This window comes from Giraffa tippelskirchi, chromosome Y (assembly GCF_054371585.1).
Source record: "Giraffa tippelskirchi isolate mGirTip1 chromosome Y, T2T-mGirTip1v1.2.pri, whole genome shotgun sequence".
Classification (NCBI taxonomy): Eukaryota; Metazoa; Chordata; class Mammalia; order Artiodactyla; family Giraffidae; genus Giraffa; species Giraffa tippelskirchi.
In genome coordinates, this window is record NC_137290.1 from 32,776 (window position 1) to 53,028 (window position 20,253).

The 20,253-nt window shown below is 47.5% G+C and overlaps 1 pseudogene; it reads left to right on the forward strand.

Moving 5' to 3' along the window:
* Positions 1-1,178: 1,178 nt before the first annotated feature.
* Positions 1,179-19,273, forward strand: LOC145537660 (histone-lysine N-methyltransferase PRDM9-like; annotated as a pseudogene).
* The last annotated feature ends 980 nt before the right edge of the window (positions 19,274-20,253 follow it).

Sequence of the window (20,253 nt, forward strand, 5' to 3'; positions counted from 1 at the left end):
ATCATGGACAACTGACTATAATTCATTCCTGGAACCCAAGCCTATTGAGAGGGATGGGAAATATTACTCCAAGGCTGGGATGATAGACCAGATTTACAGAAAAATATGGCATTGCTGCTTTTCAAACAGACAAATACAATAAAGGAAGGAGTCCCTGGCCCTGCGGGATTTGCCTAGGGGTCTAGTCTGGGAAATTCTTACATATCAGGAGATGGCTCCGAGCTGGATTTCCATAAACAAGAACATCCATGCAAAGGACAAGCCTTCAGAGCTCTGTGCCCATCAGCCACAGGAAGAGACTGCCTCCTGACAGCCAGCAGCATTTATGAGTGACCTCCTAAGGCCTTCACCAAACTACAGGGGCACCTCTGGGTTTTCTGTTTCCCTCACTTTTCTGACTCTTTTCTGAAAAACACGCTCATTTCTTCATAGAATGCCACAGTGGAAGGAAAATAGGCCTTCAATTTTTAGACCTCAATTTGCAAAAAAATTGGAGCTTTTGTGTTTTTTTAATTAAAGCACCACATAATTTAAAAATTTTACACGTTCTAATTATTCAGTTCCAAAACACCACACTTATTGCACAGGGTCCCCATGGAAAGGCCCCCCTCTCAGCAGGACAGCCACAGATGCCACCATGAAAGGGCAGCCAGGTGCCCTCCTCCCTTCTTTTCCGCCTGGGTGGCCGCCAGGCTTTTAAATCCATGCACCCTACTAAGTTTCTAGGGTGCAATTCGTGGACCCCTCCCTTTCCCATCCCAGAAGGTGGTCAAGGGCCCGCTGGGCTGCAAACTGCCGGAAGCAGGGCTGGGCCAGCCGGCCAGCGGAAGGGTTGTGGAGTCCCAGCAGGTGAAATCACCAGGCAGGATAAATCCCTTGGACTTCCTGGGGACCTCGCTGCAGGCACTAGGCTGCTTGGGAAAACCACGTGGGTCTGAGCTTTAGGCGACGGGGTAAAGTGGTAAAGGCTTTGACCCCATTGGCGAGGCCTTTCTGCCACCGCCAGGTTAGGGGGCTCCGAGACTGTGCCAACAGACAGGGCGGAATACGTGGTTCCCTACTCCGCCCCGCACCAGAGCCCCAGTTCCCTTACCTGTGGTCCGCACCCCTCCGCTCCGCTCACTGGATGCCGATCGACGGGGACCCAGGAGCCCACGAAATGGGCGTTCCCAGCCGCAATGGAGACCCCTGAGACCCGAGACACACAGCCTAGGAGCTCGGAGGAGGCGCGCTCCGCCCCCGACGCGGCCAGGTGTGCTCCGCCCAAACGCCCGCTCCCAGGAGAGGCCCGCGGGCCTCGCTACTGCCGCCAGGTGAAATCCATCAGCGAGCAAATCCACCCCACCGAGACAACCCGAGCTTTCTATCCGCTGATCTGTCTATAATTCAGGGATAAAACTATGACTACAGGAAGGAACGATGACCTGACCTAGGATGGCCATGATATTCTATAGAACCAGAGAAAATTGGTTAAAATAAAAAAAAATTTCTTGGAAATTGTAAAGCTGGTTCTTTTGCATATGCAATTAAGAACAATTAGCTTGTTAAAAAGCCCTGCCTAGGGCAAAGCTTGAAGTTAATCCTTTCCTTGAAAAATACTGCCCACTTTGCCTGAGAACTCAGCCTTCGGCAAATGAGAACTTCAAGCCCCCCCCCCCCAAAAAAGAAGGTCAAAGAGATATTTTAAATCTTGGGCGGAAAACTAGAAGATCTCTGTCTGTCTGTCTGTGTGGTTTTATGTATGTCTCAGTGTGAGTCTTCTGTTTTTTGATAATATTGCTGAAGTTGTAAATGAGTTCTTATTTAAATAATCTAAAGAAAATGAAGCCCTTACAAACCAAACAGTTCTAAATACAAGAAAAAAATGACCTAAATGAATTTTAGATTAACGTGAACTGGGAAATAGTCAATATTAAATATCTAGTATTTTTTTTTTTGCTACTCTAATATAGACACGTCTGAGTCATTAACTTTAAGCATAAAATTTTTATAGTGCCTAAGTTTATTATCGGAGAAGGAAATGGCAACCCACTCCAGTACTCTTGCCTGGAAAATCCTATGGACAGAGGAGCCTGGTAGGCTGCAGTCCATGGGTTCGCTAAGGGTCGGACATGACTGAGCGACTTCACTTTCACTTTTCACTTTCATGCATTGGAGAAGGAAATGGCAACCCACTCCAGTGTTCTTGCCTGGAGAATCCCAGGGATGGGGGAGCCTGGTGGGCTGCCGTCTGTGGGGTCGCACAGAGTCGGACACGACTGAAGTGACTTAGCAGCTTAGCAGCAAGTTTATTATAAGTTAAATACTGCTATATTGTTATATCTGTTACAAGCTTGTCAACAAAGAAAGCACCTCTAAAAACAAACAAAAAAAAAAAACTCCTAAAAAATGTAAATGCGATATGAGCTTTTAGATAAACTATTAAAAATAGTTATACTTTAAAACATCTGTCTATAATAGTCTCGATTGAAGGCAGAGGAGAAGGGGACGACAGAGGATAAGGTGATTGGATGACATCACTGACTCGATGGATATGAGTTTGAGCAAGCCTGAGGAGTTGGTGATGGACAGGGAAGCCTGGCATCCTGCAGTCCACGTGGTCACAAAGAGTCAGACACGACTGAGCAAATGAACTGAACTGAATTTACAATAGTTTCTCCAGATTTTGGTTACCTGAATTTCTATCGTTGTGCTAAACTAAGTGATGACAGTGTATTGAATAGCTAGATCATTTGCAAATAAATTAAGGTTCTGAAACATTCACTATTTGACAGGACCTTCCTCTTACACGGAAACTAAAGAGATGTTTGACTATCCATGAATAGTGTCTGGTGCCATCCTGAGATGTTCAATATAAGAAAGCAAAAAAAATTTTTTTAGATAATATCACTGATACATATGTTCACCAATCTATAGAATGCCAATAAAAAAGTCAGTTCTTGGTTGCTTAAGGAAAATGTATGTCTTGTTGTGTGAGGAATGAAATCACATTTTATGAAGGAAAAAGTAGTTCTGACTTATAGGTGGCAGTTTCAGAATAGGAGGAGCAAAGGAATGGGTACAGAAAGGGATAAGGAGGTTTTATGGAAAGTGGACCCCCAGAAAAGAGTTTTGTGCCTAGTACAAGTTTTCTTGAGATATTGAACTGCCTTTGCTAATGGATTTTAAGTTTCTTTACCTCTTAAGTGATCTGTTCTAGGTTTACCTTTGAAATCTTTTGTTAACTTTGCCTAAGTGGATAAGTATTGTTTCACAGTGACTTATGTGATCCTACCTGTTATAAACCCTTTTGATATTTATGAACAAACTTTCTTAAATAATTGACTTCTAGCTAACTTTGGGATGCTTCAGAGGGCCTCTGAGACCTCCCAAAGAGAGATATTAAACAACCTGAGTTCATTTGGCCTGTTAAACTGCATGGGAAGTGTTGTCAGAGGAGTGATGAATCTTCTCAAGTTATATTGTATGGTTGATGATACTAATATAGATATCCTAGAAATTATGTGACATTCATGAAAATCTGATATGTTCTGGTAAAATGCTGTCAGTTATAATTCTAGTCATCATATTAAAGTGTTTCAAGTCACAGCAATGACCAGATTACTTTGTCAATTTCAACTTAATCAGGTTTTAAACATGCCTTCTATGGTTTCACACTGATGCCTTTGCAAAAATACTGCTACTTCAAGATATATGGAAAAGACTTTTCTAAGCTTACCCGTAAACAATATTTTTTGTTATCTGGTAAGCTGGTAGCAGACTGGAATTTAGTCTAGTCTCTAGGTTAAGAGAACAGTTTTCTTAGAATGTAGCTTTCGATCACAGATTATGAATTTCTTTACCTTTCAGTGATTTATATTTGTTTTTATAATCTTTTTTTTTACTTCAGTAAAGTAAACAAGCATTATTTAAGATTAGGGTACATGTAGGATGGACCAAGGTTTCCCCACTCCTGCCAATTCCCTTAACCCCTCAGATTCTTCTGATGGGACCAAGGTCTCACTTCCCTCCAGAGGGACCATCCAAGCTTTTTATCAGCTGATCTGCCCCTGATATCAGAGTCAATTTCAGCACCATTGGGTCCATAATTTAGGCATCAAACTACGACTACATAAAGGAAAGATGACTTTTTGATGCAGGATGGCCATGATATTCCTTGGACTTCAGAGAAAATTGGTTAAAATGAAACTTTTTTTTTCTTGGAAACTGTAAAGCTGGTTCTTTTAGCATATGCAATTGAAAACATCTAGGTTGTTAAGTCAGTTTTCATTCCAGTCCCAAAGAAAGGCAATGACAAAGAATGTTCAAACTGCTGCACAATTGCACTCATCTCACACGCTAGTAAAGTAATGCTCAAAATTCTCCAAGCCAGGCTTCAACAATAGTGAACTGTGAACTTCCAGATGTTCAAGCTGGATTTAGAAAAGGCAGAGGAACTAGAGATCAAATTGCCAACATCTGCTGGATCAAGGAAAAAGCAAGAGAGTTCCAGAAAAACATCTATTTCTGCTTTATTGACTATGCCAAAGCCTTTGACTGTATGGATCACAATAAACTGTGAAAAATTCTGAAAGAGATGGGAATACCACACCACTTGACCTGCCTCTTGAGAAATCTGTATGCAGGTCAGGAAGCAACAGTTAGAACTGGACATGAAACAACAGACTGTGGAAAATTCTGAAAGAGATGGGAATACCACACCACTTGACCTGCCTCTTGAGAAATCTGTATGCAGGTCAGGAAGCAACAGTTAGAACTGGACATGGAACAACAGACTGGTTCCAAATAGGAAAAGGAATATGTCAAGGCTGTATATTGTCACCCTGCTTATTTAACTTATATGCAGAGCACATCCTGAGAAACACTGGGCTGGATGAAGCACAAGCTGGAATCAAGATTGCCAGGAAAAATATCAATAACCTCAGATATACAAATGACACCACCCTTATGGCAGAAAGGAAAGAAGAACTAAAGAGGCTCTTGATGAAAGCAGCTGAATCCATGCAGGCTGAAGAGCACCAATGACAGCATAGAGAAATAGTTTTTCTATTGCTTCCTACCAATAAATAAATAAATAAATAAAAGCGAGAAGAAAGATTGTAACTCTTTTTCTGACACTCAGATCACCAAAGGGAGAAACTGCTGTGAGTATGTGGATAGAAAGGACACGTCTTTGGCCAACTGGATGAGGTGAGTGCAGTGAGTCTGCAGTTTGTAGATGTTGCTCTTCCCTCAAGCCCACACCCCTTTCCTTCTCAACCTGTCTCCCTCAATAGCTTTCACATCTTCTTTCCTCTTTTCCCTCCATATCATGCTTTTTCATTTCAAAAGACATTAGAAAGAACGAAATAAAAATATAGCATGCGCCCTCAAAAATATAAGGCTATATGCTGAACAAAACTGGGGGACTTGAAAACAACTTGAGGAGTCTAGATTCACCAGGGACACTTTAACTCACTTAATTGACACTTACCAAGCACTTAATGTTTCAGTTTAGTCAGCGAACTTCATTACTAAAGTAGATCACACAAACCATGTCCTTTTGGAGAACATACTGCAGACAGACATTAGCCAATTGATTTTAGGAACAGTAACCTTAATTTTTCTATCTTTGAGTAACTGCACAGCGCCAGGATAACCTAACACAGGAGACCTTGAGTCCATGTGGGCAACAACTTCCCCAGGCTCGGTTCCAGTGAGAAGTGAGCCCTGAGGTGTGGGAAGGAATGGGGGGCAGGATGGCTGTGAGCATGGCCATTCTCTGAAGGCCTCTCCTTTCACCAGGGCAGGCAGAAAGTGAATAAACTATTACTGTTCTGGGTCTCAAGCTATGTCAGAGCACGCTCCAAGTTTCCATGGGATGGGGTGGGCAAGTGAGTAGGACCCTGGATACACGTGGGGAGATTGAAGAAAAGCCTCGGGAGAGAAGGCAGGCTGGGGTGAGTGCTGAGGGGTGTGTGCTAGCCAAGGAGCACCAAGTCCTGTGGAATGAAAGAGAACTTAATTTAGAGTTTAGGGGAGCTGGAGGTCACCAGCCTCGTGGACAGTCCAGGTGGAGATGAGTCTAGAACTGGGCTCTGGAAAATGACTAATTAAGTAAGGAGAGAAAAGCATTCGAGCCAGGAAGAGGACTGGAAACAGGATCTGGAAATAAGAGTTCACATGGCCTGGTCGAAGGTGTGAACAGAAGGTCCCCATGAGGGGCGGTGGGAACCACGGCAGCCTCAGAGCCTGAAGGCAAGGAGCTGGGCATGGTCCGACCCTGGAGGGCACTCATCACCTGAGGTTTCTTTCCATCTCCTGGCCTCGACCCCAGGTATGTGAACTGTGCCCGGGACGACTAGGAGCAGAACCTGGTACCCTTCCAGTATCACGGGCAGATCTTCTACCAAACCTGCCAGGTGGTCAGGCTGGGCTGGGAGCTGTTGGTCTGGTACGGGGACGAGTATGGCCAGCACCTCGGCATCAAGCAGGACAGCAGGGGGAAGAGCGAGCTCGCAGCCGGGAGAGGAGCGCCACCCCTCTTCCAGCGCCCCAGCCCATCCTGGGGAGCCTCCCTGGTCCAATTCCAAAGCAGAGTACAATCCAGTCTAAAGTCAGTCAAGTCGTCATTAAAATGCCTCAGAATTTGATTCATTTCATATGACTGTTAGGAAAGATTTTTATATTAAAAATGTTACTTCAAATTTTCAAAATTTTGTGCAAAAACTATGTCACATCACCTTCTGCTGAAAGGCTCAGAGGCAAACAGCAAGTTTCCCAGCACCGACCCGCCCTCTCACCTCTCCCTGTTTCTCCCTCATTTCCTCCCATTTCTAAGCCACACGTGTACAGTGATTTGCATTCAGCCACTGTTTCAGTTTGTTGTCATGTGAGCTCATACTCTGTGCCAGACAGGGCTCCACCCACCAAAACAGACAAAACCACTGCCCTGGGGCAGCCTGGGGCAGCACGGGCTTCATACCAGACAGGGGCTGGTGCTCTGAGGAAAACAGCGCAGGAAAAGTGCCTGGGATCAGCCTGAGCAGAGGGTGGGGTGTGGCGCAGGATGGTGGGGCAGGGTCTCGGCAGAGATAACACCCCTGGGAAACGATTCCAGGCAGGGGAGCAGCCAGTGCCGCAGCCCCAGGGCCGGGACGAGAGGCCATGCCAGTGGTCGCAGGAGGAAGCACAGAGGGAGAGGAAGGAGGCTGGACCAGACATGGAAGCCTCAGGGCCCGCGTCCACGTGCAGGCCCCGGGGGTCTTCCTGGGTGACACAGAACAACCGTGAGGCTTTCAGCTGCAAGCGGCACGTTCTCTGTTCTGTGACGATGCTTTGGTTCATTTTGGGGAAGAGACAGCAGCGGGGAGTCCCCTCAGAGGTCAGTTCATTGCCAGACACGAGGGGAGAGTGGGCTGGCTGAAGATGCACGGGAGTGAGGGTGTGAGGAGTCTGGCCGGAGATGTGTTCTTAAACAGGACTTCCTAGTGCATGCTAAATGAGCTAAGACTGAATGAAATAAATGAGGTATGAATACTGCTGAGGCTTGAGAAAGGACATGCCTTTATTTTATGATTTATGGAAAACTCAGAGAGGAGCAATTTGTGGATCTGTTGGGGCAGCAGGAGCCAGAGACCTGTAGTCAGTGGGACCTGGGCCACTCGGTCTCATCCAGTCTGAAACCCACTTCCTGCAGAGATCGGCACAAAGGCTGCTCTTTGAACCAGGAGCCGCAAAGTCAGCTTTACTCACACCTGCTCTAACTACCCCCTGTGCTGCCTCCCATATGCAGAGAGCTCCAGGCCAGGCGCCCCTAACTTAATAGACCCTTTCCCCTCACAGGGAGCTGCTCAGGAAGATTCCACCTAAGTCATCAAGAGTCTTATGTCTCAGTAGGGTAAAATACCTATGACCACGGTGACATGACTTTTCAGATACTTACACGCAGGGAAAGGTCCCTGCAGATCCACCTGTATCAGGAGAGACGCTGCCTCTGATGCTGCTGGAAGGTCCCTAGTCTGGGTGATATGTAGAAAAGGCCCTTGACACAGGCTTCCTGGATTTCTGTAGATGTAGCGAATAAGAATGGAATGGAAAAGTGGACTGTAAAGACACACTTGATGGGAGACAAATTGTGTGCTGTCAACACTAAGATGATTAGTGGGCAGGCCTTCCCATGGCAAACCAGCTACCTGACCAAAGCTTTCTCTTTCAGCAGAACTGAAGCCCAAGATCCACCCATGTGCCTCCTGCTCTCTGGCCTTCTCTAGTCAGAAATTCCTCAGCCAACACGTCCAACGCAATCACCCCTCTCAAACCCTCCTGAGACCATCTAAAAGAGACCACCTCCAAGCAGAGGATCCCTGCCCAGGCAATCAAAATCAGCAGCAGTAATATTCTGATCCACACAGCCCGAGTGACAAACCTGAGGGTCACGAGGCTAAGGAAAGGCCCCAACCTTTGCTGGAAAGCATAAGGCTGAAGAAGATTTCAAGGGCCTCTTCCTACTCACCCAGAGGACAAGTGGGGGGTTCTGGGGTGCATGAGAGAATGACAGAAGAGCCCAGCACAAGCCAGAAACTCAATCCAGAGGGCACAGGCAAATCATTCATGGGGGCAGGGGTCTCAGGGACTATGAGAGACAAGTACAGAGAGTGTGGGGAAGTCTCCAAGGATAGGTCAAATCTCATCTCACACCAGAGGACACACACAGGGCAGAAGCCCTATGTTTGCGGGGAGTGTGGGCGAAGCTTCAGTCGGAAGTCCCATCTCATCACACACCAGAGGACACACACAGGGGAGAAGCCCTATGTGTGCAGGGAGTGTGAGTGAGTCATGACCAACAAACCACATCTTAGGATTACTGCAGCCACCCCATGCCTTAGCTCTAAGGGGGCCTCAGAGGAGGTCTATGACCCGTTACTGTCCCCAAGAGTATGAGGAGAGACTTCCCAGGTGGTCTAGTGGCCAAGACTCCAATGCAGAGACCCATGTTCAATACCTGATTGGGGAACTGGCTCCCACATGCTGCAACTAAGACACAGTGCAGCCGAATAAATAAATACATAAATAAATATTTTAAAGAAAGAGTGCGATAAGCACAGAATTAATTGATTAAATAGACCTTCCACTTTCATGACAGGAGAGGAGATAGATAAACAGCAGAGGGTTTCTTAAGTGTTCTGGAGATGTTCATGCCAATTGCCTTCGTGTTTTTTTGTACTCCTAATAAATTTTGTCTCCAAACAAATCTGAAGCCCAGACTATGTACTTATTCCCCACTTATTACTGAGAGCAGTGGGGTCCAGTGGTAGCTGAACCCCTGGGAAGGCATAATTCTGGAGCCAAGTCAGTTACGTCATGGTACAGTTGGTTCCTGGGTCCAGGGAGAGGAATCTAGGGTTTGAGACAGACAGGCAAATCTAGGGTTTGCCCTCTGGTTTCCTCTGACCTCTGTGGCCTCAAAGGTGAAGGCCTCGTGCACGTATGTGTGTGCATGTGTGTGTGCCTCACTCAGCCTGGGCCATCTGGTCTTTGCCGCTCCCTCAGGGTCATCACAGCATCTGGACTCCAGATTCGACCACAGGGGTCCAGTTCTCAGCCCTGCCCTCAGCAGCTGTGCGACCTGGGGCAAGATGCTCAGCCTCTCTGTGTCTCTGTTCTCATCTGTGACACACGGTGGAGGCAGCAGCATTTTAGTCTGATGCATGAGCACAGGGAGAATCTGGCAGAGGCTGGCTGAGAAGGCAAGTCCCACCTTTGCTGTTTTTTGTGTTTTTTTCTTTACCCTTTTCTTATTTTTTAATTGAAGGATAATTGCTTTACAGAATTTTGTTTTCTGCATGCCCTTCAGCCCCCACACCTTTCAGGTCTTCAGAGCTAGACGAGGAAGGGGCCGTTTAGGCACTCGGCTGCCCTGAGGAGTGGGTGTGAGGTCAGGGGTGCTAAGGGAGGGAGCCCTCCCTTCCCACTACTGCCGTTCCTGCTGAGCTGGGCAGCCCCAGAGCCCCTCCACAGACAGGCAGTGCCCACAGTCGTCCGCCTGCCAAGAACAAAGCCTGGAGCCGCGTGTGAAGGAAGTCCCTGTCCGGCCCCCATCCCACCCCGACACGGAGGGTCCTCGAAGCCCACACAGCAGCTTCTCTACGCACGGGCTTCGTACCTGTGTCCACGTGCTCTGGTCAACACTGTCGCGACCTTGAAATTCTTAACTTGGAATAGTTCATCCTTACATGTCCCTTTTATGAGTGAAGTCGGATGGACCCCAGGGTGTGCTGTGAGCAGAGCAGATACTCACACACGGGTCCCAGGGGTGACCAGGCTGCACGAGGGGACAAGGTGGACCCCTAGGCCCCCCGGTGAGTGAAGGTAGTGACCGCATCAGGAAGCCACGCTTGCTTTGACCCAGAACGGAGCTCCGACACAGAGTGGAGGCAATGGCGTGCTAAAGAGTCGACCACACCCTCCCCTCTGTGAATGACCTCTGCCCCGGCCTGATCCTTCCAGGATGTGTTCAGGAGGCTGAAGTTCGCCCAGTCACCAGAAGACACCAAGGGGAGAGTGGGCCGTGGGATGGGGGGGCGGAGGGTGCAAACTCCAGGACTGGGGGCAACGGCCAGGCTTCCGAAGCGTCTCTACATGAACTGTGTCAGTAATAACCAACCACTAGTATTTTCTCGTTTCTTTCATGCTTTCTTAAAGGAACACGTTTGTCTGTGGCTTGGTTTCCCTACAGGAAGGGAAGCCGTATAGAGTCCCCATCTTCTGTGGCTTTAGGCAGGGGCCACGGGAGGGAGAGTTAGGGATGGTGCAGACAGAGGGGCTTCAACTGAAATACGGTGGGGACCCAGAAACTTGCAGGGGCTTCTCACCTGCACCTCCCACTGGAGCTGGGCCTGGAATCCCCTGCAGGCCTGAGCAATTCAAAGCTTCTCCCTCCCCTCTGCTTCCCTCTCTTCCCCTCAAAAAGCTGGCTCCTGGGCCAGCCCACAACACCCCCAAATCCCCATCACCCACAGCCCCGCACAGGCCCTCCCTCACTGAAGTGGGACGACCTGCATGTGGCAGGGATGGTGTGTGACCCCAGAGCTTGGGGTCTCAGCTGACCATGAGCAATGCGGCTGGTGTGTTACACAGCCTCCCAGCCCAGGGAGCTGCCAGCAGCCACAAGCCACGACCTGAAGCGGGGATGGGGTGGGGTGGGGATGTGAGCTGTCTGAGGTCCCATCCTGTCCCCACGACAGCGGCCAGGCCTCACCTGACACCTTGACTGCCCTGCACGGACACACAGGACAGCAGCAGTCACGGGGACAGGACAGCCAGCTGCCTCCACCACAGGCTCCACTCTGACTGCAGTGGTCCCACGGCTGTACCAGCCCCTCCCGCGCGCCGTTCTGCTTGGCTACCAGGGCTCAGGGACCCTGCGTGAGTCGGTGAAGGCAGAGCTCCAGAGGCCAAGCATTTCTTCAGCCGCCAGACCCACCCTGGTTGCCAGATTCATGAGCACAACTGGTATCTGAAGCCTTTGGGAGAATGACACCACAGACGCTGACCTCAGAGCTCAGATTCCTGAAAACTTACTAAACAGGTTGCTTTTAGTCTTTTTTTAAGTAGGAGGTTGGCAGGAAGGAGGGAGTGGAATGACTTCCGTGGTGGTGCAGTGGTTAAAATCCACCTACCAATGCAGGAGACATGGGTTCAATCCCTGATCTGGGAAGATCCCGCCTGCCATGGAGCAACTAAGCCCATGCACAACTACTGCAGCCATGAAATTAAGACACTTTCTCCTTAGAAGAAAAGTTATGACCAACCTAGGCAGCATATTAAAAAGCAGAGACATTACTTCGCCAACAAAGGTCCATCTAGTCAAGGCTATGGTTTTTCCAGTAGTCATGTATGGATGTGAGAGTTGGACTATAAAGAAAGCTGAGGGCCGAAGATTTGATGCTTTTGAACTGTGGTGTTGGAGAAGACTCTTGAGAGTCCCGTGGTCTTCAAGGCGATCGAACCAGTCCATCTGAAAGGAAATCAGTCCTGAATATTTATTGGAAGGACTGATGCTGAAACTGAAACTCCAACACTTTGGCCACCTGATGCAAAGAGGTGACTCATTTGAAAAGACCCTGATGCTAGGAAAGATTGGAGGCAGGAGGAGAAGGGATTGACAGAGGATGAGATGGTTGGATGGCATCACTGACTCAATGGACATGAGTTTGAGTAAACTCCAGGAGTTGGTGATGGACAGGGAGGCCTGGTGTGCTGCAGTCCATGGGGTCGCAAAGAGTCTGACACGACTGAGCGGCTGAACTGAACTGAACTGATTCTTAAAGATCTTATTCAGAAAATCAAAAGACAAGCCACAATCTGGGAGACAAGTATTTGCAAAACTCACATCTGATGAAGGATTTGGACTCAAAATAGACAAAGACCTCTTGAACAACCCCATAAAAAACGAATAAAGATCTGAACAGACACCCAGCCAAAAAAAGATATACAGATAGTCAAAAACAAAAACATGCTCAACATCATACACCATTAGGGAATTACAAATTAAAATCATGAGATATCACATCACACATATTATTAGGACTGTAAATTCTAAATATATGACAATACCAATTACTGGAGGCTGAGGAACAGCAGGAATGCCCCCTCACTGCTGGTAGGCTGCATGCATAGCCACTTTGTAACACAGTTGGGCAGTTTTCTCCGAAGCTAAACAAACCTCACCTTGGGATCCAACAATCGCTATTTCCAGTATTTAAGAAACTGCTTTGAAAAATCCATGCCCAAATGCAAACAAAGATGAACTTCTGCACAGCAGCAGTATGCATAATAGTTAAAAACTTGAAGGCAAGTAGAGCAGGCCACCCCAAAATAAGCCTCTCTGGTGTGAGGATTATTCACGTTGACTTCAAGGGAAAAAAAAAAAGAGGACTCTCAGTAAACTAAGTAGCAATTGCCTTTTGTGAAGGACATTTAAAACAGAGAAATCTCTGCATTTAAGGGTTACCCCTGTTTGCACCAGAAATAGAAGGATAATTAACTCAAGTAACTTATCAATGGAAAGGTCCCACCTTAAATCTACCAACAATCATCCTTCTTTACTGTGTCTTGCATGATAACCTTCCATAACCAGCTTCTCCCATTCCCCAAGGTCTTACTTCTGTCTTCAGCTGACGATGGTATTTAAGGTGATGGCTTAGGACATTTCAGGGAGTGACTCACTTTTCTTTGGTAGCTCCCCTGTATACAGTAGGCATTTGTTGTTTTAGTCACTAAGTCATGTTCAACTCTGGGATCCCATGGACTGTAGCCCCGCAGGCTCCTCTGTCTATGGGATTCCCCAGGCAAGAATACTGGAGTGGGTTGCCAACTCCTTCTCTAGGGGATCTTCACAACCCAGGGATCAAACCCGTCTCTCCTGTTTTGCAGGCGGATTCTTTACCACTAAGCCCCCAGGGAAGCATAGAGGAGGTATGCTTCTGTTTTTTCTCCTGGTGATTTGTCTTTTATCGTGGAAGGGCAGAATGAAAATTGTTTTTCCTCCCATACACATGCGATGGAGTATTACTCAGCAGTAGAAAGGCATGAACCACCAACCCTCAAAAGGCATGGTTAAATCTCACGTGCATATTACTCCGTGAAAGAACGCAGTCTGAAGAGACAGCGCGCAGCCAGACCTCATTGATGAGGGATGGGCTCGGTTTGGTGGGTCCTCCTGTTTCCTGGATCTCAGAGGGAGCAGATATGTGCAGTTCTGCTGCAGATAAGAAATTCAAACTGAAATAGAGATGAATATCTTATGATTTCTCCAAAATAGTTACAGAACAATCAACTGGAAACCATATGAAATGAAATGACTGTAAACACAAACTGTCAAACTTACACGAAATTCACTCAGATTTATTAACAGACATTTAAAATGCAAAACAATCAAAATTACATGTATATATAAGAAAATATACATGACCTTGGCTTTGGTCTGCAGATCATGAGCTTTGAGTTTTAACACAGAAAACATCAATATACAAAAGAAAAAAATATGTGGACTTCATAAAATTAAAGTTTTCTCCCCTGAAAGACCTTATTCAGAAAGTCTAAAGACAAGCCACAAACTGGGAGAAAAACATTTGCAAACACATATCTAATAAAGGATTTGGACCTACAATAGACAAAGGCCTCTAAAACAGCCCCAGTTAAAAAAAAAAAAAAAAATGGGTAAGGATCTAACCAGAAACACCTGGCCAAAGGAGATATGCAGATGCTAAATATCATACAAAAATTATACAAAAGTATCATACTACTAGGGAATAACATTTAAAATCAGGAGTTAACACACCGCACCTATTAGCACTGCTGTGCTCCGAATATATAACAGTAGCGATTGCTGGAGGGTGAGGAACAACAGAAGCTCTCCTTCACTGCTGGTGGTGTTGCAGGAAGGGGGACCCCTTCCAGGCCCCGAAACTGGGCTCTTGTCTAACACTTGGAAATGAATTGTCCGAGGAGACACACGTGCTGACAAAGAAAGAGATTTTATTGGGAAGGGCGCCTGGATGGAGAGCAGTAGGGGAAGGGAACCCAGGTTTTATGGTGATGGGATTAGTTTCCGGATTGTCTTTAGCCAATCATTCTGACTCAGAGTCCTGCCTGGTGGTGCTGAAGGAGGAAAGTAGGCCGAACAGATTCCGTCTTGAAAATCAGTCTCTGTCTTGAAACCCCTGTGAACTTTGGACTATATGCTTGGGTGCTCACCCGATGGACACTAAATTATGTGCCCAGTATCCATGGAGACGACGTATCAATTGGAAAACCGACCCCCGGATAAAAGGCCTTCAGGACTCGTACCAAGACATCCTGTCACCAAGGGAGTGTACTGATTTACCCCAAAGCAAAACAAATTATCTGTACAATATCTATTGATATATGTTACCCTGTTTATCCAACTAAGACTTACTGCATATAAATCATAGCTACCCTTGATTATATCTCTCCTTTACACTATCCAGACTAGTTTCAAGGAATCTGGGGATGTGGGTTTGGGCATGTACATTTACGGTATATAAGGTTGTCACAAAAACTGGTCGGGGTCCTTGGCTAAGAGGAGACTCTGCCTTATACCCACCAGTGTAATAAATTGCTCTCCAGTATTTGCGTTGTCCTTCTGAGTGAGTTTGCTTCCCGGAGAGCGTGGCTACAACAGTGCACACCCTGTTCAGCCAAGATGGATGCCAGAGAGGATTCTGGGAGGTGGTTGGACATATGGTGTCTCCTTTTGACCTTTCCCAAACTCTTTCAGTTGGTGGTGGCTCATGAGTTCTGTGTTCCTTACCAGGACCTCCAGTCATAAAACAACTCATGCAAATGGTTACCACGGTGCCTGGGCAGGGTGGGCGGTTTCAGTCAGTGTGCTTCCCCCTAACAGTGGGATGCCTGTACAGCCACTTTGTAAGACAGCTGGGCAGTTTTTTCCAAAGCTAAACAAGTCTCACCTTGGGATGCTCAGTATTTAGTGAACTGCTTTGAAAACCTATCTCCAAATTCAAACAAGGAGGAAATTATGCACAGCAGCACTATTCATAATAGCTACAAATTTGAACACATAAGGATACCCTTCAATAGATGAATGCACAAGCAAAGTGGGATACATCCATGTCAAGGCAAACAGAATATGCCGCCCCCAAATATGCCTTTCTGGCATAAGGAATATTTCAGTCTCATTAAAAAAAAGAAAAGAAAAAAAACAGGAATCTCAGAAAACTGTATGGAGATGAAGGATATTTACCACAGAAAAATTTCCATATTTAATGGCTATCCCTCTTTGCACCAGAAATAGAAGGATGATTAAATCTCAAGTAGCTCTTTTCAATGGTGGAGCCCTGACTTAAATCTGCAAACAATCATACATTTCTTTACTGTGTTTCGCATGATAACCTCCCCCAAGGACTTTCTCCTATTGTTTTTATCTGAAGATAGTATTTTAAATAATGGCCTTGGACGTTACAGGTAGTACCTCTCTTTTTCTGGGTAGCTCTTGTATATACAGGAGGTATGTGCTTAGTCGCTCAGTCATGTCCGACTCTGCGACTCCATGGACTGTAACCCCCCAGGCTCCTCTCCTCCGTCCAGGGGGGTTCTCCAGGAAAGAATACTGGAGTGCGTTGCTGTGCCCTCCTCCAGGGGATCTTCCCAACCCAGGGATCAAACTCAGGTCTCCCGCATTGCAGGTGTAGTCTTTACCATCGGAGCCACCAGGAAAACCCATATAGGAGATATACAGGTTATTAAACTTCTGTTTTTCTCCTGGTAATCTGTTTTTTCTTTTTTACAGGGGAAGTCTCTACCAAGATTCTGGAAGGGTAGAAGGAAAATTGTTTTTCTTTACAAGCATATGCAATGGAACACTGCTTAGCAATAGAAAGGAATAAACCATCAACTTATACACTGTTAGTGAAAGAATTCAGTCTAAAGAAGCGGCACACACTATTGAACTCAACGAGGCAGCAGTTGTAACCAGGAAGGGTTAATTTTAAATTTACACTGGATCTGCTTCTATGACTTTAACCCTTTTTTATTATAATAAATATACATAATGGCCTGCCTCTGGGAGATAATCTGAGCCCCCTATGAAGGACTGTAAGGAAGTGAGACTAACACATCCCCCTGCCTGAGGCTTGCCCTTCTAGGAGACATCTGCAAGGATTGAAAAGTCTTCTTGCTTTGTTTCCTCACCTCCCTCCATTTCTGATCCATAAAAAAGCGTGGCCACCAGGTCCTGACAAGACGGATATTTTGAGGCACTAGCCTGCGGTCTTCTCAGTCAGCTGGCTCCCCAATTAAAGTCTCTTCCTTGCCTCAACACCTCGTCTCTTGGATTCATTGGCCTGTTGTGTGACTAGCAGAGTGAGCTTGGACTTGGTAAGACAGTGAGCAGGGCATGAAGCGGGATCTTAATTCCCTGCCCAAGAACTGAACACAGCCAGCCTGGATGAAAACCAGGGATCCTAGACACCAGAGCAGCAAGGGCTACAGGCTAGAAGATATTTTCCCTTGACTCTTTGTCCCAGAGAAAAATGGATTTATCCCAGAGGCAGAGACTGTAAATGCAAGTATAAAATTCATTATCATAGACATAGTGCAACAACAAGTGGGAGAGCACAGAGAGAAACCATTTGTTTAGTTGAGACAGAAGCAAGGCAGAGACGCACATCCAGAGAGAAAGTGTGTGGGCAGCCCCCTTGGTGAGGAGGAGCGCAGTAAAGAGGCGGTTAAGTCATTCATACAGGTCGGATCTTCCAGGTCTTTGTCTTCCTTCAGACAGTTACCTGGTTTCTTTTTCAACCTGATCTAAGCTGGGACCCTCCCCTTGGTGTGCACACACCCCCAGCCAAGATGGACCTCAAAGTGAAGGGAGGCGCCAGACTCATTCTGGCCTGGCACTGTCCCCAGACTTTCAACCCACAAAGAGCCTTCCTGTGCATGTGGAGTGCCTCCTTTGTCCCAAAGGAGGGGGAGCAGCGATTTCTGACTCCTTTTCTCACACAGGGTTTTGCCCCTCTTTGTCCTTGCCTTGACTATTACCTTGACTATTGCCATGACTGTTACTTTAAGGTGTTTCCAAGAGACAAACCCTGGCTATTTACCCTGTTTCTGTTGTTACTTCCATTTCAGAGGGCAAACAGGAGGCTGATTGTAAATGCCATAACCGGAGTCCAGCTATCTCTTGTCTCAGGAAATGCTAACAGTGGTGAGTATCCAGCTGAAGCCCACTTCTTCATGCCCCATGAAATGCAAACAGGAGGCCAGTTGCTAGCGTCTAACCTGGAGCCCAGCTATCTCCTACATCATTGTGACCCCATTTATGACATCCTGGATGAGGCAAAGCTACACAGATAATAAGCAGAGCATGGGGTGGGGGTTTAAAGGAGTCCATGTGATACTTTAGAATGGATACCTGTCACTATGCATTTGTCTGAGCCTGCAGATGTGTATAGCCCAAGGGGTCGATTATAATCTATTTTAGTTATTTTGGGTGTAGGAGTGGAACACAATGGGACACCGCATCTGACTGTAATAGAACTACATAGAAAAACCTCACTGTGTGGGATGAGGCAAAAGGCGCTGACAACTGTGGGAAAGAGCAGAATCTGTAGACTAAAGGCAAAACGGAGCTTCATAAACAGTGGGCTTGATTTTACAGAGGTCTCTCCAGGGTGTGGCAGCTGAGAATGCTCAAACCTCTGAACATGTCATCTGGAAAGGAGCAACACACAGAAAAACGGCGGATGGTGGGCACCGGGTTCTCACTGTGGGACTGACAGCTACACATAAAGGGAGAGAGGGCCTCTGCCCTGGTGACCCTGGATCTGGGCTTCCTGGGAGGATGACGTGGGGAGTCGACTGGCTGGGGAAACGCACAGACCTCTGCACTGGGAAGGCCCTGCACAGGTAGGAACCTCACGGCCCGTGTTTCCCCCATACCCGCTGGAAACACTCAGCCCTCCATGATCTGCAAGGTGCCGATTTTAAGACATTCTTGACCCCAGGCAGGTACAGGAGTGTGACGGTCTTACTTATCCCTAAGCTGTCCCAGAAGCCCAGAGCCTGGAGCCAGGATAGGGATGCCTGGGCCTCTAACCAGCAGCTGGTTAGGAGGAGGAGCCAGTACTGAGGGCAAGAGCTCCCTGTCGTCTGTGAGCCCCAGGGCCCTGATGGGACTCATTCCCACTGGGGACATGGGCAGGGCCGGCAGTGGTTCTGTTTTCCCCAGGAACCCTTTGATGAAAAGGCTTCCTGGGTGGCTCAGTGGTAAAGAACCCATCTGCCAATGCAGGAGACACAGGAGAAGGGGATTCGATTCCCGGGTTGGGGAGATTCTCTGGAGGAGGAAATGGCAGCCCACTCCAGTATTCTTGCCTGAAAAATTCCAAGGGCAGGGGAGCCTGGTGGGCTACAGTCCACAGGGTCAGACATGACTGAGCATGGTCACATGCCCTTTGATGAAACCATGCAACACTGGGCTCAGAAATCTCCTGATAGAGTTTCAGACTCTGACAGGGGGTTTTATAGGAACAGAGAAAGAAGCTGAGCTCCTGACAGGCAGCCCTTTCTGGCTCTGAGTTGATTTCACCAGGACTGCACCACAGTCACCCGCGTGGAGTCGGCTATGACCCACACGCCCCCGCCCGGCCTCTCCTCTTCCTGCGACGATTGCAGTGACATTTCCAGCCTGGACCCTCTCCCAGACCAGGTGCATCTGTCCAGCCACCGCATCCCCGTCTCACCTTGAGGGCCAAGAGGCCTCACAGAGGTCTGTGACCCTGCTGCTCCCACACCCAGGAGGCAGGCCCGACCTCCCCTGGTTGCTGAGCCCAGACGCCCAGGGCCTCCCAGTCTCCCACTTCCTTGTGCCCCAGTGACTGCCAGTTCCCCCGCCAGAGCCTATGGCCAGTCCCCACACTGATTTCCCTCTAGGGCCACAACCTTGGCTCAAGCCTGATCCCTCCATCAGGCCCTAACAAAGCTCCCTGCCCCCACGGTGAATCTTACACCCCATCTCAACGTGGTCCTTCTGAAGCATGAACTGTGGAACCGCATGCTGGGGTCATAGGGCAATATTTCCAGAATTAGCAAAGCTCCATGGGAACCACTGATTCTGGGCCATTCTGAGCCCATGGGCCATTCATGGGCCATTCTCTTTGTCATTCGTCATTCTGTCCCTTGGACTTCCCTGGTGGCTCAGACGGTAAACTGTCTGCTTACAATGCAGCAGACCCAGGTTCAATCCCTGGGTCAGGAAGATCTCCTGGAGAAGGAAATGTCAACCCACTCCAATATTCTCAATTGGAAAATCCCATGGACAGAGGAGCCTGATAGGCTACAGTCTATGGGGTCATGAAGAGTCAGACATGACTGAGCGACTTCACTTCACTTTTCACTTCACATTCTGTCCCTAAATAGCAAGTTCCAATCTCCATATTAGGCAAGGTGGTCAATCAAAAGACCCCCAAACCAATGAGAACACCATCCCATCACATAGGAACTTTCTTTGTCCTGAGACTATAACAATTGCCTCAAGCCCATGAAAGAGATCACCTCTTCATGGTCGGTCAGGAAGTCTGCCCGCTGTCTCATCAGTGGCCCTCCCTACCTCAGTCCTCTGTTCTCAGCAAATTCTCTCTAAAATACTGTCTGCTCTGCCTGTGTGTCTCTCTGTCTCTCTCCCTGCCATGTAAGGACACAGTGTTGCACATCTTATCCTTTGCTTAT